At 53.7% G+C, this 23,877-nt stretch overlaps 1 protein-coding gene across 3 annotated transcripts in view; it reads left to right on the top strand.

Annotated features, from left to right (window-relative positions):
• Positions 1 to 23,877, top strand: part of ZNF710 (zinc finger protein 710) — a 67,188-nt gene that overhangs the window by 21,370 nt on the left and 21,941 nt on the right. Inside the window, exon 1 of one of the 3 annotated variants that reach the window (XM_032345522.1) lies at positions 19,618 to 23,856. The exons of the other annotated variants lie outside the window; for them this stretch is intronic. The gene's annotated coding sequence lies outside the window, so the exon portion shown is untranslated. Of the gene's footprint in view, positions 1 to 19,617; positions 23,857 to 23,877 lie in introns of those variants that run through there. 3 annotated transcript variants of the gene reach the window in all.

The raw sequence follows: 23,877 nt of genomic DNA, 5'->3' as shown, positions 1-23,877 counted from the left end.
AATGAACGTCCTCCTCCAGAGGGGCCTTCCAGCCCCAGAGTGACTGTGGGTCCCTCCCCAGGGCCGCCATCTTCAGGTGTCATTGCCATTGTCATTACAGTTCAAATCCCATCATTCCTCAACGTTCGTTTGGTGACTTCCTTAACCGTGCCCAGGGGACGGTGTGCAAAAACACTCCGTCGTGGCAGAAGCCTTTCTCTAACCAAAGCGTAGGCAAATGAGCATTCAGGGAAATCTTATTATTAAGATAGTAAATCTTAAAAATTTTAAATTTAAAAATACGGGAAAGCGTCACGGTGTCAGAGTGGCTCTGTCGGTTGAGCGTCCGAATCTTGATCGCAGACTCGTGAGTTTAAACCCTGTGTGGGGCTCCATGCTGCTTAAAAAAAAAAAAAAGAAGAAGAAGAAGAAGGAGAAGAAGAAGGGGAAGGAAGAGGGGGAGGGGGAGGAGAAGGAGAAGAAGAAGAAAATACTGGCAAGTAAAAATTGCCCATAGTCTCCTCAAAGTAAAAAGTATCAACACTGTTCAGTGCCTTTACGTCTGTGGTCCCAGCCTTCTGCAGCGCACATATGTAAACATACCGTATTTTAAACGTGGTTACAAGCACATTGAACTTTGTATCCTCTTTCTCTTTCTTTTGACGTAACATTATGGCAAGCAAGTACTTTTGAAAAGCCTTGTGCTTTGCAAGCGAGCATATGCTTTGCAGACATTTCTGTCAGCCCAGTAACCAACTGTAAGAACTCACGTTCCTCCCACAACAGAAATTGTGCCAGTCGGGGACTTCTTTGATCCACCGTGCAGTAAACGTAGCCAAAATAATTGTAAATTTAAACAGACTAAAACCAAAATGCAACCACTTGAAAAAATTTAAAACCCTCTCCTAAATTGCTCTTTGGTCAAGGAAGAAATAAAGAATTTAGTGACAAATACTTAGAAAGCCTTGAAAACCAGAATGCCACATAACCAAACCTCGGGGAGACAGCCGCGCTATTCTCATGGACTTAAATGCTTTTATTATGAAGAAGGGAGACAGAGAAAAAGAATAAACTGAGCATTAGCCTGAGATCTTAGGGGAAAAAAAGCCTAAAAAACAGCCTCTAAGGAAAACGGGGAGGAAAAAAAAGAGTAAAGCCAGAAATAAATGAATTAGAAAACAGAAACACAGTAAAATTAGCAAATATGTCCAAGAGCTGATTCTGTTTTTAAACAAACAATAAAGTAGACTAACCTCTGGCAAATCTACTTGAGAAGTAAAAGAAAGAAGAGAAAGAAAGAATAGGAACGGGAAAGGGAACCTCGCGATAGAGACATTTTAAGAAATACAAATGTAGGCACAATCGGCTTCAGTTTGAAAATCTCAAGTAAATGAAGGCTCTTCTGAAAATATGTATGTTGTTAATTGAGGGGGAAAAAACCCAAACATGTGATTGTTATCAAAGCACTGCCCCCTTTAACCAAAGAAGACACCAGTCCCAAGTGTTTTTGCTAGGTAATTATTTCAAATTTGATAATACTGATAACATTAAGCAAGTCCATGGCTTAGCACAAGATTGATGGAATGATCCAGTTCATTCTACAAAGCAAAATAAGCCTGATACTAACCATGGCACAGAGACCATATTAAAGAATGGAAATGTTATGTTGGAAATAGAATTCAATAATGTATTAAACAAGTCATCTACCATAACCCAGTGGGGGCAATTGTCAATATCAGGAAAGCTTTATATAGTAACTACGTCATGCTAATGGGTTAAAGAAGTAAAACCAAATTGATTCCAATATATGCAGGGGAAAATTGATTAAAATCGAACAACCATTTCTACCTAATCAATACACCAAAAAAGGAATGGAAGGGTGCATCTGTAGCGTGATGAAGAGTATCTGTTTCAGACCAATAGCCAATGTTGTAATTAACCATGAAACACTAGAAGCGTTCCTGTTGAAACCCATAATAAAGTAAGGAGGCCCACCATCATATTCACCGTCTAACGTTGCTTTTAGAATCCCCAGTAATACTGAAACAGAAAAACATTACTAAAGAAAAAGTAAACGTTCCGTATATACAGTTTACTCTATACCAAATCGTGGGCTAGAGGTCCATTTCCAAAGTTTAGAAATTAAAAAGTCATAGGGGCGCCTGGGTAGCTCAGTGGGTTGAAGCCTCTGGCTTCAGCTCAGGTCATGATCCCAGGGTCCTGGGATCAAGACCCGCATCATAGCGGGCTCTCTGCTTGGCAGCAGGCCTGCTTCCCCCGCTCTCTCTGCCTGCCTCTAAGCCTACTTGTGGTCTCTGTCTGTCAAATAAATAAAATATTTTAAAAGGGGCTCCTGAGTGGCTCAGTGGGTTAAAGCCTCTGCCTTCGACTCAGATCATGATCCCAGGGTTCTAGGATCAAGCCCCACATGGGGCTCTCTGCTCAGCGGGAAGCCTGCTTCCCCCCCCCCCCGCCCCGCCTGCCTCTCTGCCTGATTGTGATCTCTGTCAAATAAATAAATAAAATCTTAAAAAAAAAAAGAAGTCATCAAAAAATCCAACAGATTTGACTACACTTAAAGAAAAAATTGTAACTGCTCTGTGAATTCTATAAAACATTTGAGAGCCTAGAGAAAAAGATTTTAAAATTAGATAACCTTGGGTGCCTGGGTGGCTCAGTGGGTTAAGCCGCTGCCTTCGGCTCGGGTCATAATCTCAGGGTCCTGGGATCGAGTCCCGCATCGGGCTCTCTGCTCAGCAGGGAGCCTGTTTCCTCCTCTCTCTCTCTCTGCCTGCCTCTCTGCCTACTTGTGATCTCTCTCTCTGTCAAATAAATAAATAAATAAAAATCTTTAAATTAAAAAAATAAATAAATAAATAAATAAATAAAATTAGATACCCTAAAGGGTTAGTATTTTGATTCTACTAGAATCATAGATATATTTGTTTTTAAAATTAAGTTTTAGGAATGCCTGAGTGGTGCAATTGGTTTAGCATCCGACTCTTGGTTTTGGCTCACATCCTGGTCCCAGAGTCGTGACATCGAGGCCCTTTTTGGGCTCTGCCGAGAACGGAGTCTGCTTAAGACTCTCTGCCTCTCCTTCTGCCCTCTCCCCCCACCAAATAAATAAATAATTTTTGTTTTGTTTTGTTTAATCAGGATTGAACCTTTAAGAGACAATGAACAGCCAATAAAATTAGCAAGTAAATACCTACCCACAGAAGTGCTGGATGGTAAGCTCTGTGAGGTCAGAGAACAGGTCGGTTCACTACATCAGGGATATTGTACTGAATATTACTTATTGAACAAATAAATGAATTCAATGCAAGTTTTTAAAGTATTGCATGGTTTTTTACCTTCTAAATTTTTTTAAAGATTTTATTTATTTATTTGACAGAGAACACAAGTAGGCAGAGAGGCCGGCAGAGAGAGGAGGGGAGGCAGGCTCCCCGCTGAACAGGGAGCCTGATGCAGGGCTCGATCCCGGGACCCTGAGATCATGACCTGAGCTGAAGGCAGCGGCTTAACCCACTGAGCCACCCAGGCACCCCTACCTTTTAATTTTAAAGCAGGAGTTTTCACCAAGGTTTTATAATGAAAAATTGCAAATAGAAATGAAAGAACAGTACAGTAATAAATACTCATGCCCTCATGTTTAGATGTTGCCATGATATCTGCTGCCATATTTGTTTCATCTGTACATGTATGTGTTTTTTTTTTTCCTGAACCATTTTGAAGTTGCAGAATATATACACTTCTGAATTACTTCGGGTTTGAATTCCACATTTCCTGGAATTTAGCTATCTGTGTGGAGGATTTCATCTTCCAAAGTGTGTCTGTGCAGATTGTCCCAGCCCTTAAGAAGGCATTCAGGAGGGACACCTGGGTGGTTCAGTGGGTTAATAAGCCTTTGCCTTCGGCTCGGGTCATGATCTCTGGGTCCTGGGATCAAGCCCCGCATTGGACTCTCTGCTCTGCAGGGAGCCTACTCCCCCTCCCCCGCCTGCTGTTCTGCCTACATGTGGTCTCTCTCTCTGTCAAAAAATAAATAAATGAAATCTTTAAAAAAAAGGCGGCATTCCGGAGTCACAGTGACAACCTTCTGGTATTTAAGAGAAAAGAAAGTGCATAAAGAAAGTCAGGCCCTGTACTAATGGTCTCTAGCTTAATCCTCTTCCACAGCCATGTGAAGGAGGTGTTGTGCCAGTTTGGGGGACAGCTGAAGTTCAAAGGGGTTAAGTGACTTATCCAAGTGCACACAGTGGCGTTGTTCAACCCAGACTCATCTGACACCATCGAATCATACATCCGCCTCTTCTCTTTACCTTCTCTCTTCATGAACACATGAACGCGTTTTGTGGGCCGTATGGACAAACAGGAAGCAATCTGAGTGTCCTTGCGTGCGGTGTAGGCAGGCGGATGGTGGTCTGTGTGTTCATGTGGACGTGCTGTGTTTATGAACATATGACGTGGACAATTGCTTGGTCGCCCAGGTGAGGGGAAGTGAGCCCGACACGAGGTTGTAGGTGCCACCATCAACACCTCGTGAAAACCAAGAAGAAATACACAAGCAGCTGGGTTAGGGTGAGGAGTGTTAACTGTTTTTTTTTCCTCTTCCATCCTTTTCAAACTCTTTGCAGTGGGTAGTTTTATTAATCTTATAATATAATTTTTTAATCAGAAAGAGAAACTTGTGGGCGCCTGGGTGGCTCAGTGGGTTAAAGCACCTGCCTTCGGCTCAGGTCGTGATCCTGGGGTCCTGGGATCGAGCCCTGCATTGGGATTTCTGCCCAGCAATGAGCCTGCTTCCCCCTTTCTTTCTCTCTGCCTGCCTCTCTGCCTACTTGTGATCTCTGTTAAATAGGTAAATAAGGGGCGCCTGGGTGGCTCAGTGGGTTGGGCCGCTGCCTTCGACTCAGGTCATGATCTCAGGGTCCTGGGATCGAGTCCCACATCGGGCTCTCTGCTTAGCAGGGAGCCTGCTTCCTCCTCTCTCTCTCTCTCTCTGCCTGCCTCTCTGCCTACTTGTGATCTCTCTCTGTCAAATAAATAAAATCTTTAAATAGGTAAATAAAATCTTAAAAAAAAAAAATCATTAAAAAAAAAAGAAAGAGAAACTTGGGGGCACCTGGATGGCTCAGTGGGTTAAGCCTCTGCCTTCGACTCAGGTCATGATCTCAGGGTCCTGGGATCGAGCCTGCATAGAGCCCCGCATCGGGCTCTCTGCTCAGCAGGGAGCCTGCTTCCCCCTCCCCCTCTGCCTACCTCTCTGCCTGCTTGTGATCTCTCTCTCTGTCAAATAAATAAATAAAATCTTAAAAAGAGGAAAACTTGTACCCACTTTACAGTTTTGTAAGCTCGCGGCAAGGGAGGGCTCTGCTCTGTTTCTTTACCGTTATTCTTGTATTTTCCGGTGCACACCACCATGCTTGGCATGTTATGGACATAATAAGCGTGCTGGACGAGTGCCCACTGGGCAAGCTCTCAGGGCCGGGGACGTGTTTGCAGAGAGTTTCCGCCAGCTGGTCTCCCCAGGAGTAGGCCCAGGCCAGGTGTGTGTCAGGGGGCGGCCTGTTTGCAGGGTGGTGAGCTCTCCTTGTCCAACCAGAAGGGGCCCCCACTAAGGCGGAGGGCCTGTTTTGGCCATTCAGCTTCACCAGAGCATTTAATGCTAACATCCATGTGGAATAAACAAACTCCAGCCAGACAGAAGCAGATTCTCTGGCCTTCTCAGACTTTCAAAATTGAGAGTGCTGGTTCTGTGGACAGTTTCCGTTTGTTGAGTGCTTCCCGGAGGGCAGGCTAATAAACACGGTCTCAAAGCCGCCCTCTCCTTTAGTTATCACAACTACGTAAGCATCAGCAACTACATCAGCTCCACTTTACAGATCAGGAGACTGAGGCCCAGAGGAACGAGGCCTGAATTCCAGGGCAGGTCTTGGTTTTGCCAAGAGCTTAACTTTCAGTGAATCGCAAGCATTTCTGGCCATTAATTTCCTCGTTCCTGAACAACAGCCGCTGACGTTAGTTGAGTGTTTCCTACGTGCCAGGTTCAGCTGAGTGGAGAAGGGGAGGCCGCTCTTCTCAGCAAACAAATGGGATTTATGCCACTAGCGTCTCTATGCCAGGGGTTGACACAGCACTTGCCCTGTGCAGTAAGCCCAGCTTCTCTTGTTGGTTTGGGCTTGTTTTGCTTTCCCCAGGCCAAAGCTTCTGAGGTGCCCCATGGTGCCCCGTAACTCTGGGTTCTCATATACTCAGGCCATCTTCAGTAGCCGTGTCATTCATTGTTCCCTGCTCAGGAGGGAATTGTTAAACTGCAGTTTCCTTGGGAAGCCTGGGTGGCTCTGTCGGTTAAGCATCTGCCTTCGGCTCAGGTCAGGATCCCAGGGTTGTGGGATCAAGTCCCGAATCAGGCTCCTTGCTCAGTGGGGAGTCTGCTTCTCTCTCTTCCTCTGCTGCTCCCCTGCTCGTGCAAATTATTTAAATAAAGTCTTTAAAAAATATATAGAAATGCAGTTGCCTGCGTCCAGCCCCAAGTGTACTGGATCCAGGCAGGACCGAAGAGATCGCACCTTAAAGTAACGTTGGGTGGTTCCTAGCTGCCGGTCTTGCTGCAGACAACCCGGGCCAACCCTCAACTGTTACAGTGGCCTTGTCCTTCAGAGATGAAACCTCCAGATGCTTGGGCTAGTATAAACCAGAGTCCATTTCCATCTGGAGGAACCCAGCAGAGCGATGAACGTGGCTAAGGATTGCAAATTTTGTACTCCAGCTGAACACTTGTGAATTTCCCATTGACAGAATATTCTCCTCAAACCTTAGCTCTGTGGAGCTCAGCAGGCTGTGTGCAGTTGAATGTAAATTCCAAGAACACTTAAGAAACTTAAATTATGTTTTTTTTCCTGTTTTAAGAGAGAGGAGAGGCAAGCAAGATGACCTTCGAAAGGGCAAATTTGAGGCTCTCTTACCTAGCAGTGGAGTGTCCGCCTAAGAGGAAAGCTACACATCTACATTTAATTTTTTTTTTTTAAGATTTTATGTATTTATTTGAGAGAGAGAGAGAGCACGAGCAAGAGAAGCAGACTTCTGGCTGAGCAGGGAGCCCCACGTGGGGCTCAGGACCCTGAGATCATGACATGAGCTGAAGGCAGTCACTTAACGTCTGAGCCACCCAGGTGCCCCTACGTTTAATTTCTTAAATGTATAAGCACTGTCATACCTTCTTGGGCCAGAGCCACACGAAAGGATGGGCCATGGGCCAATGGTGCTGTTCTGCACTGTGTCACCCAGCCCAGAGAAATTGAGAATAAGACTTAGCTATGTACGGGGCGCCACCTGTCAGGACAGCATCCGAGGGCGTGACCAGCAGCTGCATCGTGAGCCCGGCGTGGACCGTGTGGGCATCACGTGCCTTCTGCCACGGTCGGGGTTGGGGGGGGCCAGGAGCCACCCTTAGTTCTCATTCTTTACGGGAGCCCCACAGGCTGGTTCGTGCAGACGGGGGTCAGCTGCTACACCAGCTGGCCACTCCGTTGTGAGCCCTTCTGCGTGTCCCCAAAGATTCGGGGAAAGCCTGGTCGGGCATCCTGGGGGAGAGATTTGTTGCCCCGGGGTCAGCGAGGGCCAGGTCCCTCGGAGGACTTGCAGGCCGGGCTTGGGAAATGCACACTAAGAGTTAGGACTTTGGCCCCGGGGCCTTCCTTCTCCCCGACTCTTCTCAGAGTTTAGGAAACGGGCAGTGACAGTCCCTCCTAGAAGGGCTTCCGTGCAAGATAAAAATGAGATGACACTGAGGGACTCTGCACTTGGGAAAGGGAGGGTTCTTGGTGCTGCTTTGTCTGTGTTGTTTGAAAGAAGTGGATTGCATTGTGGGTCTCCAGGAAGTTGCCGGCTGCCCTCCCGGTGTCTGAATTCCTGTGTGTGTGTCTGTGTGTGTGTGTGTATTTTCTGTGCCCCCGGTGGGGGGAAACAGTCATCAGTTTCCTGCTGATTAATCCAGTTCCTGGAGGGCCCTTCCCTGGCAGAGAGGGAGGCCTGGCCTCCTGCCTCACTGCCTCACTCTCCTGGCCCCTTCCATGAGGCCTGTCTGCCCTCCGGTCCCCTACGGCCCAAGACGCCCTTTGCAGGCCTGGTGAGGCCGGCTTGGTTCTGGTGGGGCTTCCCGGCTTGCAGCCGCCTTGGACTTTGCCTGCAGGTGTGTTTCCTTTGCCCACCTGGCACCTGTGGGGACTTGGGCTTCTTCCAGTCGCCCCCAGGTTGGGGACAAGAGGTTTTGATCATCTGAACTGTAGGCCCTTGGAAATGAGGCTGTTGGGGTCCTCTGCCCCTTCGGAGCAGGAGGCTGATGGCGGGGGCTCCAGAAAGGCACCAGACCCCAGGGTCTCCCTGCTGGCAGGAAGGGAATCTGGAGAGTATGCCTTTGGTTTTCAGAAGGAAAGTTGTGGCAGTGGGGAGAGGCCAGTGTGTTGGGATGTGGGGTCCCTGGCCTGCACCTTGGCCTTTGAATGAAGGACCACGGAGAAAAGGAGAGCAGCACAGGACGCGGCTGAGCTGTCAGGCCTGTGCTTGCCGTGTGGGACTGGATCCGCCTGGTCAGTTCATTTCGAGACTTGGTGACCACACGGTGGGCCCGTGAATGGTGCAGGGGCCGCACATGAATCCATGGTCTTGTCCCCAAACCCTGTAGCTCTCTGGCTGCTGCGTGCCGGCCATGAGCTGAGCCTCCCTTCTCGGAGCCCTCAGCACCCATGGACATGGTGTCTCCGCTCTGCTCAGAGGAGCCCAGACGTCCCTGGATGGGGACCCTCAGTGCCCGTGAACTGCGGAAGGCGGGCCTCCAGGACTGGGTGGTATACAGCCTGAGTTTGGGGCCTGAGGATCGCCCGTGCCTCCTCCATGGAGGGATGGGGTCACGACTGTCTTGTGCCCGGTGTGGGGCAGACCCTCGGAGCTTCTGGAATGATGCCACCCCATCAGGCACGCACAGCTCCTCACACTTCATCTGAGGCTGGCCGGCTCTCAGCCAGCCTGGGAAGCCCCATCCTTGCTAATACGGGCTGGCTGAGTCAACACGGCCAGGATGCGTATTTGGTTAGCAAACACGGAGCCGCAGCCGGAGCCGGCCCACTGCCTTCCTGCTCCTGCCTTTCTAGCAAAAATGTCCTCTGCAAAGGTCAGCCGGGACCGGCTACATAATTTGCTGTTGCAAAATGAAAATGAGGGCCCCTGGTTTGAAAATGAGGAAGAATTTCAAGATGGCTAGAGCAGCGCACGGGAGAACCAAGCACAGACCCTCCTGAGCCTGGCGCCGTCGTGGTGGCGGGGGGACTGCACCCTGAGGTCAGTCCTGCCTGACGGATTTCTGAGGCTTCCGGGGTGGCCACATTGGGCTTCTTTTCGGAAGAACAGGGACTTGGGCTCCACCCAGCTGTGAGTTCTGCGACGAGCTCTCCCCGCCCTGTCCCTGGGCAGCTCTTCCCAAGGGCTGGAGGGACTCCACTTCTCCTTTTTCTCCTCCACCCTGTTTCCCCTTTCCTGGGTTAAACTTGAAACACCAACCCTCTCTCCCATTCCTCCTCCTTCCTTTCCTCCCCTCTTTCTGGGCCGTCCTCCCCCTCGCCCCAGCTCTGTTTCCCTCTTCCTACCCCATGGCTTTCATCTGGGGGGAAACCCTTCCCGTGTTTGCTGGGTGACATTTCCCAACCATTCATGTGGTGCTGTTTGATTTTAATGCCCCTTTGAATGAGCAAGAATGCTCCTTGGATTTCCAGAGCCTCTCTCTGAAGTGGCTGAAGCCAGCACCTTCCCCCACCAAGGGACGTCCCTTCAGTGGCCTCTGGCTCCGTCCAGATGGTCTCTGCCCATTGGGAGCCTGGAATGAATTCTCATTGTTAGCATTTGTCACTCACCATGTCCTGCCCACATTCAGCTGTCAGCCCTACTGGCCACAGTGGAAAGAAAGCCTGCTCTATTCTTCCTTGCGATACTGCTCGTGCCCCAGTGATAAACCTGGCCATGGTTCCCAAAGACGGAAGTTTCCAGGCTTCCACGGAGGGCCAGGGGTGGGGGGTGGGGACAGTGGAGGAGTTAACAGATAAGCCCAGTGGACGCTGTCCCGGCCTGCCTGCACCGTGGCCACACTGTAAACAGAAGGACGCTCCGAGCAGCCACTGGGTCACCATGGTCCCTTGCCTAAAACCGTCCTCTGGCTTCCTGATGCCTGAGAATGGCATCCAGATGCTCGTGTGCCTTCAGGGCCCCGTCCGCCCAGAGAGGGGGGCAGCACGGGGTTGCTGAAGGGACCTTTGAGCCCCACCTTTGGGGAGGTAGAGAGGGGAGAGGACCTGAGAGGGGCAGCAGGAAGGAGAGAAGGTCTGTCTCACCTCTGATCTGGTTCCTTAAGGGATGGTACTGCACCCCGGTGCACATTCCAATCACCCAGGGGCTTTGGAAATTACCAGAATCTCTGGGGATGGGCCCACTCTGGGTGTTTTCCTTTGCTCGCCCGGGGCAGCAAGTCCAAGATCCCCTGTGAGCAGAAGATGGCCTCAGCGAGAACACACTAGCACTTGTCTCTCGTGACGATGGGAGGGCTGCTTTGCTCAATCAACCCTGAGTCTCTGGCCAGAATGAGCTAAGTGAGCGCTAAGTAGGGATGGTTGGAGATCCCTGAGTCACCTGGCAGGGCCCATGTTCAGAAAGGGAAACTGAGGCCTCCTCTCTAGGGAACATCACCACTGGGTAGCGGAGCCTGGGGTTTCCAGCCTTCGCCAGCACCCGGCTAGCATGGGATGAGGGCTGAGCCGGTGTGTTCCAGCCCAAACGGGTTCCAGCAGGCACTTCGAGGTCCTGTTAGAGCATCGTGAGCACCGTGGTCCCCGCAATCTGGATCCTTTTCTCTGACCTTTAGACGTCGGGTACCCCTATCTGGGCTTCTGTCCTCCAAGAACTCCAGATCCAGGGGGCCACTGGGCCCAGATATAAAGTATTGAAATCTGGGGATGCCTGGGTGGCTCAGTTCATTGGGCAGCTGCCTTCCTCTTGGGTCGGGGTCCCAGGGTCCTGGGATCGGGTCCCACGTCCAGCTCCTGGCTCGGCGGACGGCTTGCTCCTCCCTCCCACTCTTTCTGCTCTCCCCGCTTGGGCTCTCCCTCTCTGTTAAATGAATAAATAAAATCTTAAAAAATTATTAAAGTATTGAAATCTGGGCACACAGGAGATGGGCTTGAAGGGGAAGAGATGATCTCCCCCCGGGGCTGGGGGCCGACCCGAGAGGAAGCCGTGCCCAGGTGCTGACTCCCCCTCGCACCCCCGCCCCCCGCACCTGGCAGCAGGGCGGGGCCCGCTGTGGCCGAGGCTGGCGGGGAGCAGCCTTGCCTGTGGAGTCCCGCGTGCCGTCCAGGGATTCCCCGTGTGTGCCATGCAGACGGATCGGGGAGTGGGACCCCCGTCCTCATGGAGTCGAGTCTGCGTTGGGCAGGTTGGGTAACAAACCAAAGATGGGCCCCAAAAGCACAAAGAACAAGTCACAATTCACCTGCAGGATCTATTTCTTCATCACTTTGTATTTTGAAAATGTCGAGCCTAACCCAAAAGCTAAGAACCTTCATCTAGGGTTCCCCAGTTAACATTTTTGCTACGCTTGCCTTATCTCGCTCTCTTTCAGATGGTTTTGCTGAATCATTTGAAAGTGAGTTCGGGGCAGCATGATACTTCACCCCTCCATACCTCGGCAGGTGTCTTTAGGACCAAGAACTTTTCCCTCGTAGCTGCAATGCCGTCTTCATGCCTAAAGAAATGACCGCTATCCAATAATATAATACATATAATCAGATGATCTTCCCCAGCTGTCCTCTGAACGCGTTTTTTAGGTTCTTCTCCTGATCCAAAAAGGCTCACGCGTTGCGTTTGGTTGTTACGTTTCTGTGGTTTCTTTTAATCTAGAACAGTCCCCCTGCTTTGTGTGCGTGTCCCGGTGCCTTTGAAGAGCCCAGGCAGGCCGGCTATCTTGTAGAATGGATTCTGGCTTTGTCTTTGATTGCGTCCGCGCAAGTTAAGTTTGCGTGGTTTTGAAACTGTGCCCGATAATTGCTTCATTGTGTCCAAAAGAGTCCGAAGGCAGAGGGTACAGTTGAGAGTAACTCCTTTGTCCCCTGCCCTTGTGCGCGTCATGGGATGTCCCATCCAGCCGCCAGAAGAAGAGGCGTCCTTAGTGATATCACGTTATATTTATGAAATGTTTCAGCCAACTGGGAAGATTATTTCACTTGATCCACCTCAAGCCTGGCCCGATTGGGCAGGGGTTCTCTAGCCGCTGCGTGGATGGGATTCTGAGAGACTGAGTTCATGCCCAGGTCCCCACGGCGGGCAGAGGTGGCCCGAAGCCCAGCCCTTCTGGCCCACGCCGGGGCTTCCCATGCGCCCTGCACTGAGCTGGCAGCTGGGAGACCGGGTAAGGTACAGGGTCATGTCACCGAACCTCAGCCCTGGGCCCAGCCCCTGCATTCCCAAGTGCTAAACAGAGCCCTGGATGTACTCTTATAGGACCAGACCCGTCTGGACGGTCAGGAGCTCAGTGACTGAACTGATGGATGGAGGCGCTAGAGCTGCCCGTCCCCGCCCTGACCGGTCCCACACTGTCACCTTCCTACTGGTCCTTCTCATCTGGGGCCTGCATCTGCCGGTCTGGGAAGCCAGACACACAAGCAAGCTTGTTAGAGCTGAGGTCGGGGCGCCTGGGTGGCTCAGTCCGTGAAGCGTCTGCCTTCGGCTCGGGTCATGATCCCAGGGTCCTGGAATCGAGCCCTGCATCGGGCTCCCTGCTCAGCGGGAAGTCTGCTTCTCCCTTTGCCTCTGCCCGCTGCTCCCCCTGCTTGTGTGCTCTCTCTCACTCTCTCTCTCTCTCCATGTCAAATAAATAAAATCTTTAAACAAACAAACAAACAAAAAAGAACTGAGTCCAGAGGCTGCAAGGGAGGGGCGTTGTCTGTGGAGGGAAGAGTGAGTATAACTGCTAAGACCCCTCTCAGAGGCATCCTCAGTCCGATCAATTTCCGGGCTTTCTGAGCTGGCTGGTACCCTCCACCGGGCCCTGGTCTGGGGGGAAGTGAGCTTGCCAGAGAAGGGACTTCTGGACAAGTGAGGTGTTGGTATCACGTGTTTCAAGTTTAAAAGGCCTAGAAAAGACTGTAACGTCCAGCAAAGTGGCTGGTGGGAACAGTCAGTGTGGGCGTGTGTGTGTGTGTGTGCGCGCGCGCGTGCGTGTCCAAGCATGAGGGAGCTTTGGACGCGGTGGCCTCCAGGCTTGAGCATCGGGGGTGGAGGTGGCGAGCTGGGGCTGGGGTGTGGCCAGGAGTCCCGGGGCTCAGGCTTTCTCTTCTAATTGTGTTACCTTGGGCAGGAGCCCACTGAATCGTGCTCTTCTTTCTCGAAGAAATTTCTGTTCTCATAAATGTATAAGCATGGTGCCCTTTCTGTTTCTCGGCTGAGTACTCCAGAAAGATCCCAGGTCGGCTTACAGTGCCAAGTCTTTTTTGCTTGTTTGCTCGCTTTTCATTTTGTGTTTTTTTTTTATCAAACTAATCCATATGCATCTTTTTTTAATGTCAGACAATACTGAAGGCCTGATCAGGAGGAAACGGCAGGCCCCGCCCGCCTCGTTGGCCGCTGCAGCCTTCCAGACTCAGAAATGAATTCTCAGTTCCTTTCATTTCCCCTCTGTTATTCACCTCCACAATTTGAAACAATATGTTGATCCTACCACTTCTCCATTTAGCAATTTTGGATATTATCTGTCGCCTCCATACTCTTGTCCTTCCTGCTTAATATTATTCTATCACAATTTGGGATGAAGTTCACAATGTTAGTAACACAGGGTTCATTGTGGAGCCTAGTACTGAGCTACATTTCTTCTTTAAAAAGAGTTCATTATTTTTCTCAGCAGCTTAGTTTTCTGGGTCCATTTCTGATTTTTCCCAATTCACCAAAGGATCGAGAAAACATCTATCAGATGTTTCATCCGTAGTTCATTGATCAATTTCTTTTTTTTTTTTTTTTCCTAGACAATGGGGTATCTTGCTGGTGACATTCTTTAAAGCTTTCTCAAATGACAATCAAGTTCGTTTTAACGGATTACAATAACTAACTCCATGCCCCCTCCTCTGAAAAGGTTTCCCTGACCCCCTCCCCCCAGCCTCGCTCTCCCCCAGGCTGCCCTTCCTCGGGGGCCCCCATGCCCCCCCCCCACAAGATTGTAATCACCTCTTTCCTTGCCTCTGCTCCCCCTACACTGTGAGTTGAGTTCTCGAGGGCAAGCCTTGTTCACCACATTCTCAAGGAATGCACAAGAGCCGGCTGGCACATAGCAGGCACTCAGTAAATATTTGTGGGAATTTGCGTTTATTGGATTGAAAAGCAAGAGTAGTTACATGCTCCTGGTGGTGCAGAGAAATGTCCTACCCTGCGCTCCTTTGCATTTTCCATGTGCCTCATCTCTCGGCGTCCTTGTTGAGTTTGGAGGCCTTTCTGGGCCCGTTCCAACTTAACAGCCCTTCCCAGATGAAGCTAGCAAAGGCAGGGCTTCCTTTCCCAGCACGATGGTGCACCCCATCCCCACCCCCCACTAGATTGGCCTCAAGCGTGTCGGGGGGCCTCCTATTGGTCCTTGTCACTTTCAAATCCCAGCCCACGCCACTGAGCTCGGCACAGACTGATTGCTCAATAGAGGAGCGAGGGGGAGACTCGCTCAATCAATCAATCAATAAACCAATCAATCTTCCTGCACCTGGCCTCTCTGTTCCCAGGCATTTCTCATTATCCGGCGTCTGGGTGATCAGAAGGAAAAAGGAACCTCTGCATAAAGGTGACCCCATTTTGGGTTTTGTCATGACTCACTGAGTATTGAAAGACAAGGAGGGCGAGACCAGGAAAGACAAAGACAGGGGGACCGGGGACATTCACCCGTGATCTCAGAGGGACGTCTTGGGAGCCACTCCGGTCACTGGACGGAGGGCTGTGTGCGGGTAGGCAGGGGCCTATGTGCTGTGTTACCCAGAGCCTAGCACTGGGCTGAGCACATGGGAGATATTGGGTCCTGACCGACATCTGACTGCAGAGAGGAATGAGGGATGTGGGGTCCTTGGTGCACCCCCATATCCCGCAGTCTTTGGATCCTGGCTAACTCAGGAAAGTGCTGATCTGTACGGAGGCCCCAGAGGCCCCTCCCCTGTAAGCACAGTGATCCCACACCACATCTCACCCTCCCAGCCCGAGTCCCTGCAGAGGACACCCCCCACCTCCATTCCCAGAGCCACTAGAGTGTCATTCACTCCACAAGTACCATGTGCCTCCCGCCAGGCTTGCCCGCCCAGCTCAGCCTCCCCGCTCAGACCCTCCTCCTGGGCCCTCCCTCCTGGGCCCTCAGCTCTCAGCCGGAGCAGGACAACCACAAGGGCCAAGCCGCCCACGGGGACCAGGCCTCCCCGACAGCGTCGCACCCTGAGGCCCTCCCTGCCTTGGCTCACCCAGGACCCTGAAATCAAGCAGCAGGCCGAGGACCTGCGCCCCGGCTCCCCGAGAGGGAGCCCCGCTCTCGTGGGTGTAGTGAGTTTCGTCGGGGCGGGGGGGGGGGGGGGGACGCCTTTCAAGCCGCCCTTTGATGCTTCTCCGATGGAACTGAATTTATTTTTGGTATTTTTAGGAATTAACTTGCAGTTCTCCGCCTCTCCCTGCCTCCCTTTCTCCCCCAGAAAGGGGAGAAGGAAAAAATGAAGGGAAGGGTCTGCATTGTCACCGGGATTGGCACGAGTGTGAATGAGGGGTCACCGCCTCGGCTGCTCCTTTTCAAGGCCCCCCTCCCCTGCCCCGCATTCACACAGCACACTCTTCCTTTCAAAGCTCCCGTCTTTCCCTCCCGCTTTGTGTCTCTGCTGTCCTTCCCTCTACGCTCTGCCTTTCATGCCGAGCCCTGCCCGGCTCCCTCGGGGACCACAGTCCTCCCGCTCTCCTTCCCCCCTTCTTCCTCTTCTATTCAGTTCTTTCTGCCTCTTTCTTTCTTCTTTTTTCTTTTTCTTTTTGAATAGTGCTTCTGTTTTCAAGGGATGGAACGAACAGAGAAGTCGGTTTATTTGAGCGGGGGAGAATGTGAATGTGTTCCTTTTCCTCCGTTGCTCTAAATGTGTAAAAGGGAAAAAAGAAAAAGAAAAAAAAAAAGCCCGCCGTGTGGGACATGGTTTCCTCTAGGCTCCCACTTTGAGAGGGGAAGCGGGTTTGGAAAGGGGCTTCGCCAGACCAGAGGGAGCCGCGCACAGGCGGACCGTTCTTGCCGGGAAGGGCCAGTCCTGCCGCCTGCAGGAGTCAGAGGTGGCCCTGGGGACCAGCTCCATCTCTGCCTGGCCCTAGGGTGGACTTTGATGTGAGGGTCAAGGTCCCAGGTGATGCAGACCCCCCGACCCACCCAAACCACCCTGCTCTGTGAGAACTTGGCTTTCCTTTAAGGGATCCGGTACGTGGGCTGAGCACAAGAAGGCGGGGTCCGCACGCACTGCCTCGATTGTGTGGCATGTGACCCCCATCCCCTGGGGGCAGCAGGTTTCGCATCACCTGGCCCTGGAGTCCCACAGAGGGGACTGAAAACCTGGAACAGCCCAGAGGAGGATGCTGAGAGGGGCCAACGGCTGCCGGGAGGCGAGCCCTCTATGGAGTTCGGAGGGATGGTTGGCAGAGGTTTGATGCCTAGGAAGTGCGGGGTGAGGACCAGAGGCTTCCATCTAGTGACATCAGCACAGAGGGGAGAGTCTGAGGAAGCCCCGGTAAGACAGGACAGCAGAGCCCACCGGGAGGACGGAGCAGAGATGGAGGGAAGCCGTGAGTGGCCTGGAGCCTGGAGAACATGGCAGGGCTGCCTCCAGATCAGAGGGGAGGCCCAGATCAAAGCCTCTGCGTTTAGAAGCACTCGCCTTGGATGACCGGTAGAGGGGACAGAGAACAGGGGTGCAAGCGGCGGTGGAGGACATGGGGCCTCACCCCCTGCTCAGGGAGTAGCAAGAAGACAAGAAATCAGGCACCTCCAGAGGCTGCAGCCGGGGTGTGGTGAAGGCCTCGAGCCTGAGGCCCGAGAGGGACGGCCTGTGAGTGGGTTACCTGAGGAGTGTGGGGGAGGCAGGCCTGCGGGAGAGAGCGGCCAGGGCTGGGGGTCCATTTCTTGCCCGTGGAGGGCTGGCTTCAGGCTGCCGGTCTGGGAGACCGTCTCTCTGCCCCTCCTCAGAGCCCAGGAGGAATGTCTAGGTGACCTGCGGGAGATACGGGGAGCCCTGGGGTGCGAGGGACCCAGGTGATGTGAATGAGCATGCTGGCATAAGCCCCAAGGCCCAAGGGGAGGCCCAGGGCAAGCTCTGTGTCTCCCTCCTCTGCCACACCCAGGCCCGCTGGCCCAGGGCAGGGGCTTCGTAAATATTGCTGAGGTGTGAATAGGTGTGGGATGGTTCTAGCACAGCACAAATCTGAGTGCAAGGTAGGATGGAAAGCCCCATACCCCTACGCCTTGAGGGCACCAGGTGTTGAGGGAAAGGGGCTGCCTCCTCCCCAGAGGAGACTGGGACAAGGTTCCAGCCATGTCTGTGGAGGAAGGTAGAAGGACAGGTCAGCACCAGACATGGAGGGTGGCCCGGGCAGGAACAGCTAGTGACCAAGCCAGACAGCAGGACAGGTAGGGACAGAGAGCCGGCTCACCTGTGGCCACCGGGGTCCTGGTGGAGGAAGAGCATCGGGGAGGTAGATCTGAACCACCACCCCTCCCCCAACACCCCAAAAGGTGATTTGTTCAGGAAGCATGCCTGGAGCATGGACTGTGTCCTCACTCTGGGTCTGGGGAGCTGGACGAAGTGGACTATGGGTTAAGGTAGCAGGGAATGGGGTTACCCGGCGAAGTCTGGGATCTGGACTCCAGGGAAGGATGGAACAGCCGGGGAAGCTGGCATCGTCCCTGCTGGAGAGATCGGAGACCAGCGCCCGGCCAGAAGGCCACCACTGCTCTTCCTGGCCCCACCTGCCTCTCAGGACACCTGCTGGCAAAACTGGAGGTTGCAAGTGTTAGGGGTGTGGGCGGCCGGCAGGTTTTTCCGGTTTGGGCCGGAACATCTCCACACACACTGGGAAGGCGCCCACAGCCACCCCAGCCTGGAGATGAACAGGGAGCAGCTCCCGGCCGAGGAATGAGGGTCTGGAAAGGTTTTTGAGAGGCAGGCGTGTTTCCTGGGCCCCGGCCACGAGGGCTGCAGAGGAGCCGGGGGTCAGCCCCCCTTCGAGGACTGGCATCAAGGGGTGCTATGGCCCCAGCAGGGTGCCCAGTGCTAACAATAGCAGCCGGCAGTGGTGCCAGGTTCTTCTGTGGGCTCTTTCCGTTTTTCAGCGTGTGAGGCTGGGGCTGTCCATGCCACCGCACTTTGGGAGAGAGAAGTGGTCACACCTGTGGGCGTGAACAGGGGCAGGAATGAACTTAGGCCTTCGGAAACCAGTTTGGGCTCTAAACCAGCGCTTCTGCTTTTAAAGCCACTCTTCTCTGTAATCCTTACAGACCAACACCTTACCAACCCTGCCCGGATGTCCTAGCAATTTCACGTTCCCCTAGAAGTTTATAAACGCCATCTGCCTGGGGCATCTGGGTGGCCCAGGAGGTTAAGTGTCCCAGTCTTCATTTCGGCTCAGGTCATGATCTCGGGGTGGTGAGATCAAGCCCTGCTGTTCTGAATCTTTCCGTGCCTCAGTTTCCTTATGTGTAGGACAGGGGGTGATGGGACCGGTACCAACCACATAGACAGTGGTCAGTACTAGGTCAGGTGGTGCCCTTCGAGCTGGCACGGGCCAGCACTGTAGCTCCCAGGACAGCCGGAACCCTCATCCCTGGTGTGTAGAGCAGGGATGGGCCCTGCCCACACCCGGGGCTGCCCGGAGGGAGGCCAGATTGGCCCCCAGCAGAGATGATCCCGGGCAGGGTGCCCTGGAGGGCTGTGCACGCCCCAGCGGGCGGGTTCCCTCCCCAGCTCGGCCTGGCTCTCCCGAGTCCCGGAAGAGCCTGTGTTCATCCTGCACTTGGCACCCAGCTTGGAGGGTGTTTGGAGGAGGGGCTCTGCCCAGCCTCCCGGAGGCAGGCCTGTGCTGCAGTGCAGGGAAGAGAGTGAGCCTTGTCCCCTGACCTGTGTGTGTGTCCCTGAGTGTGGTTTTCTCATAAGAAGCTTCGTGGGCATTTTCCTTTCAGGGAATCCGGGTTCGGGGGGCGGGGGGAGTCTCATTCTCAGCGTCTTCCCTTCACCTTGTGACCATCAGGATTGTTTGCTGACGGTGGGCCATCCCAGCTCTGAGAGACTGAGCAGGTGCCCAGGGGTCCCAGAAATCAACTATTTGCGGGAGGAGAGTTGGGCTTTGGGATTTGTTTAGGAATTTGGTCTTCAGGGCTGCCTTGATGGGTTGTAATGTTTCTTTTTTTTTTTTTTTTAAGATTTTTATTTATTTATTTGACAGAGATCACAAGTAGGCAGAGAGGCAGGCAGAGAGAGAGAGAGAGAGAGGAGGAAGCAGGCTCCCTGCTGAGCAGAGAGCCCGGAGCAGGGCTCGATCCCAGGACCTTGGGACCATGACCTGAGCCGAAGGCAGAGCTTTAACTCACTGAGCCACCCAGGCGGCCCGGGTTGTAATGTTTCTGAAAAGAGACGATGTCTGGCACCTGTGAAGAGGGCTTCCACGTCTGGTGGGGAGAGGCCTTCCTGACTCTCCCAGGGCTCCGCTCTGGGCCCTGGGCCCGAGGGACCCTCACGGCCCGCAAGCCCTGGGGTCGGGAATGCCAAGTCCCCAGACAAGCCAGGGGCTCCTTTGTGAGCTGAGAACAAAACTGGAAGCTTGCATAAGGTCAGGTTCATTCCCAGCCTCTCTGTCCATGTCCCTGATTTGGCTACTTTCTCTCCTTCACGATAGGAGATGCTTTTCCCACGTGGTCGTGCTCATTCATGGGAGTGGTGAGAGCGTATTTTTCGTAGTATTAAAGACATGCCAGATATTCTAGGGTCTTAGGTGACACACATCGTGGGTGCACAAATATTGTAGTGGTGAAACCAAAAAAAAAAAAAAAAAAAACCGCCATTTACCAAACGCCAGCCCGCATGCTGGGTACTTTCACCCCATGATCCTGTTTAGTCTTCTCTACCCTTCTGTAGGGCGGGCAGCTTATCCCCATTTTACAGTTGAGCAAACTGAGGCTCTGCGAGGTGAAGCGAATCACCTAAGGCCATTCAGCCAGGCAGGCAGTGGCCCGGCTGACTCCACATCCCGCGGGATGGTGGGGAGGAAGCCTTCAAGCTGGACCACAGTCACCCCTGCTGAAGGCCAGATAGCTGTTCATTTTATGATTGTCACCTCCACTGAAGTCATTTTGGCCTTTGGGTCCCGGGACCACATACATTTGAAGTTTTGTTTCCTGATTGTCACCTCCACTGAAGTCGTTTTGGCCCTTGGGTCCCGGGCCCACATGCATTTGAAGTTTTGCGCCTGGGGATCCACGACCCAGAGCTCACGGCTCTGCAGCTGAGGCCTCTGGAGCCCCTGAGTATCATCCTTTGTGATCTAGACTGAAGAGGGAACCAGATAGCGCTCTGGGCTGAGTGGGCCACTCGAGCAGCACTTCTCCTCTGGGTCTGCGGATCCGCCTCCCTGCTGGGGACCTGCCCTCCAGGGCCCCTCCTGGCTCTCCCTCCCAGGACCCCCTACCTTCCCAGACTCCCCTCACCTCTCCTCCAGCCTGCAGATGAGGCCTGCCGTGGCCCACCGAGCTCACGCCCAGGACTGGGCAGACTCAGCAGCCCCCACCCGCACTGGGATGCCCAGCCCGCCCACCCTGCCGGCCTCTCGCACAGTCGCATGTGGCTTCCCTCCGCCCCCACGTGCATTCCTCCCCGGCCAGCCTGCGGGGTCCGCGAGTGTGCGTGTGCACGCCGGCTCCCGCCCCTTGCGTGGGTCCCGTCCCTCCCTGCATGAAGGTGACTAAGAATGGATGGATTTGCACGAGGCTCCCGCTCGCCGCTGATTCCGGCCCGGGTGGCCGGCGTGCGTGTCTGACGTCTGCCTGTGTACGCTGTCAGCCGAAATGTTGAGCCAGCTGTCCCTCCCCACCCCCCGGGAGCTACATGGAGGCTTTCCGTGAATGAGAGGCATTTTCTACTCCTCTCCTGGCATAAATCCGTTCTCGAGTTGGGTGTGTGGGTGTGCAAAATAAATGTTGATTACGGCCTGGGCATCGGGAGACAGCCTTGCTGGGGGCTGACTCACACCGGCAGTGGTGGAGGGGAAGAAGGGGAGGGCTCTGGGCCCAGGCCGCCCTCCTCCACCCTCATCCCTCAGCACCCTCTCCGCCCGTGGCTCTTCTGTTCTCCTTACTGTCCCTTGTCCACCCTCTGCCTCCAGCCGGACAGACCCTCTTCCGTCCGGCATCTCTGGGGATGGGGGCTTCCTAGCCAGCCTCCCCCATCTCGAGGCTTCCCTGCCCCTCCATCCGACATCTGTATACAGAGCAGCAGGGGTCATACTCGCTGGGTTTAGTGGGCTCAAGGAAACCTCCTGACAGCTCTGGAAAAGGGGAACCTCGGTCCCCTGTTGCAGAAGAGACAGGCTCACACCAACGGCCGACTCTGCAGCCCGAGCCTCCGTGGCCTCCCAAAGTGCCACATGACAAGGAAGAATGTTCCTGACCCCCCCCCAGGCTGAAATGGAGGGGGGCAACGTTACTTTGTCCTTCTGTGGCACCCCCACAATCGCAGGCTCATTTCCAGTCTGCTCTTCTGCTCCGTGGTTCTTAGTCTTGGCCTTCTAAGCAAACTGTGAGGCCCCTGAGAGTGGGGATCTTGGGGTCCCACCAACAGCCCGCAGCCTGGCCCAGCAGAGTGGATGGTGATGGGAAGAAGACAAACGGGAGCTCCTAGAAACCTAGTCCTTACTACGCTCCAGCATTGTTACCAGACTCGATCTCCCTGATCTCCTCGCCCTTAAAAGCACTGGCCAAGAGGGAAACCCAAACTCCGCCTTTTTCTGGTGATCTGGTGGCTTCAGGGCAGGTCACTGGACTCCGCTGTGAAGTGGGTCCTGTTGTGGGGCTCCCATGCCTCCCAGACAGGATCTCATCAGCTTCAAGCCTGACCTGAAGGAGGAGCTTTAAGGCAGGGCCTTGCCATATCCCTCCTCCTATTTTACGGGTGGGAACACCGAGTCCCGGGGAGGTTGAGGAAATTGCTCAAGGTCACACAGCTCGTAAGTGGCAGAGACGGGGGGCAGGCCGAGCCTGCCAGCCTGAGGGCCAGGTTCCCCGCTTCACTCGGTTCATCTGCAGAGCCAGGGGCTGTCCATCCCTACTCACCCATCCCTTTTTGCTGCTTCCTGTCTCTTCCTCCCCGACCTTGCTCCCGACCTTGCTTCCTGAGGCGCTAAACCAGCCTCTTGGGGGAGAAGCAGAGCTGTTGTGTCATTCGTGCCTCTGTGGGCTCAGCAGGCCTCAGCCCGGGACCTGCTGTCTCCTGTGGCCAGGCCTTGCCAGCTGTACCCGACGGGGCGGGCCAGAAGCCCCTCTAGCAGAGCCTTTGAGTCCCGGGACTTAGGGAACCAGTACCAGGCCCGAGACCCTGGCCCAGCAACGGGTCACAGCGTCCACAGAGGCTCACAGGCCTGTGGGGCACCCTAAGATCCACAGGCTCTTTCTTCCCCAGGTGACTTTGGTCTTGGAGGAGAGTAATACCATTTTCCACCGAGCTATCTATCCTCTCTGTCACTTTGAGACGCTGGGGCCACGGCGATAATCGGCTTCCTTGTCATTTCCGTGGTAAATCTCTTTGTTTCTCTTGTCATTTCTGATCACTCCAGATTGAACACAGAAATGCAGCAGGCAGGGTTGGGGGGATGCGGTTGGCTGGGCCGGAGTGGGGGCGGGGGGGCTGACCCTCCCCTCCTGGGGACTCAGGCAGAAGGGACCTAACTGGGGAAGAACATGGTTGTAACCAGTGCAAAGCCCACCTTCACCACTTACTGACGGCGTGATGTGGACAAGTGACCGCTTTTCCAAGCCTCGGTCTGCCCATCTGTGAAATGAAAATTAAGATGCCCGTCTCCATGGGATGGCCCGCATCACGTGCCCGGCCCGTCACAGAAGCTCGGTAGATGATGGCTGGAGGGAAATGGGCCGACCACCTTCTGTCTGCCTTAGACTGGGGAGATGCAGAGCTGGTTAGCAGAGGGGACGTGTCCTCTTCTCGGAGACAGGTTAGGATTTTGGTGAAGAGTGAATCTTGAGGAAGGAACGGATCCGCCATCCCGTCTGGAGCGGGAATGTACGTCGCCTCGTAGATTGGGCGTCCCACATGTGGGGCTGGGGCCGTGTGCGTGTGGGCTTCTGTGGGCTCCCTGGAGGAGGGATTCCGGACGTGGCTCATCCCACGCTCTAGTTCCTGCCCTTGCTGCATCCTGAGGGGACCTCCGGCGTCTCCCCCAGCTTAGGAGAGCAGGGTGCAGGCCGCTGGAGTGTCTGCCCCAGTGAGCCCTCACCCAGACACCTCCCAGGTATCCTACCCGCCGTGCATCTGCCTCCTCCCCTCTACAGGTGAGGTCCGTGGGGAGCCTGCAGGGTGGCGGGCAGGGGGCCCCTTCTGGGGTGAGTCTGCATCTGTGTCTCTAGGTTCTGGAGAAGCCGGGCTGGCGAAACGGGGGTTTCTTTTCCCTCCTTCCCTCCTTTTTCTTTTTTCTTAAGCAAGAGATAAATAAATGTCGCCCTGAGATGACAAGAGAACATTGAAGGAGATAAAAAGCACAGCAAAAGGGAGTGAGAGACCGGAAGCAAAGGACAGAGGGGTAGGTGGACCATACCCCGCG

The sequence above is a fragment of the Mustela erminea genome, chromosome 5 (genome assembly GCF_009829155.1).
Source record: "Mustela erminea isolate mMusErm1 chromosome 5, mMusErm1.Pri, whole genome shotgun sequence".
Taxonomy (NCBI): Eukaryota; Metazoa; Chordata; class Mammalia; order Carnivora; family Mustelidae; genus Mustela; species Mustela erminea.
Note: the sequence above shows the minus strand (reverse complement) of the source record. Positions and strands in the feature narration are given on the sequence as shown.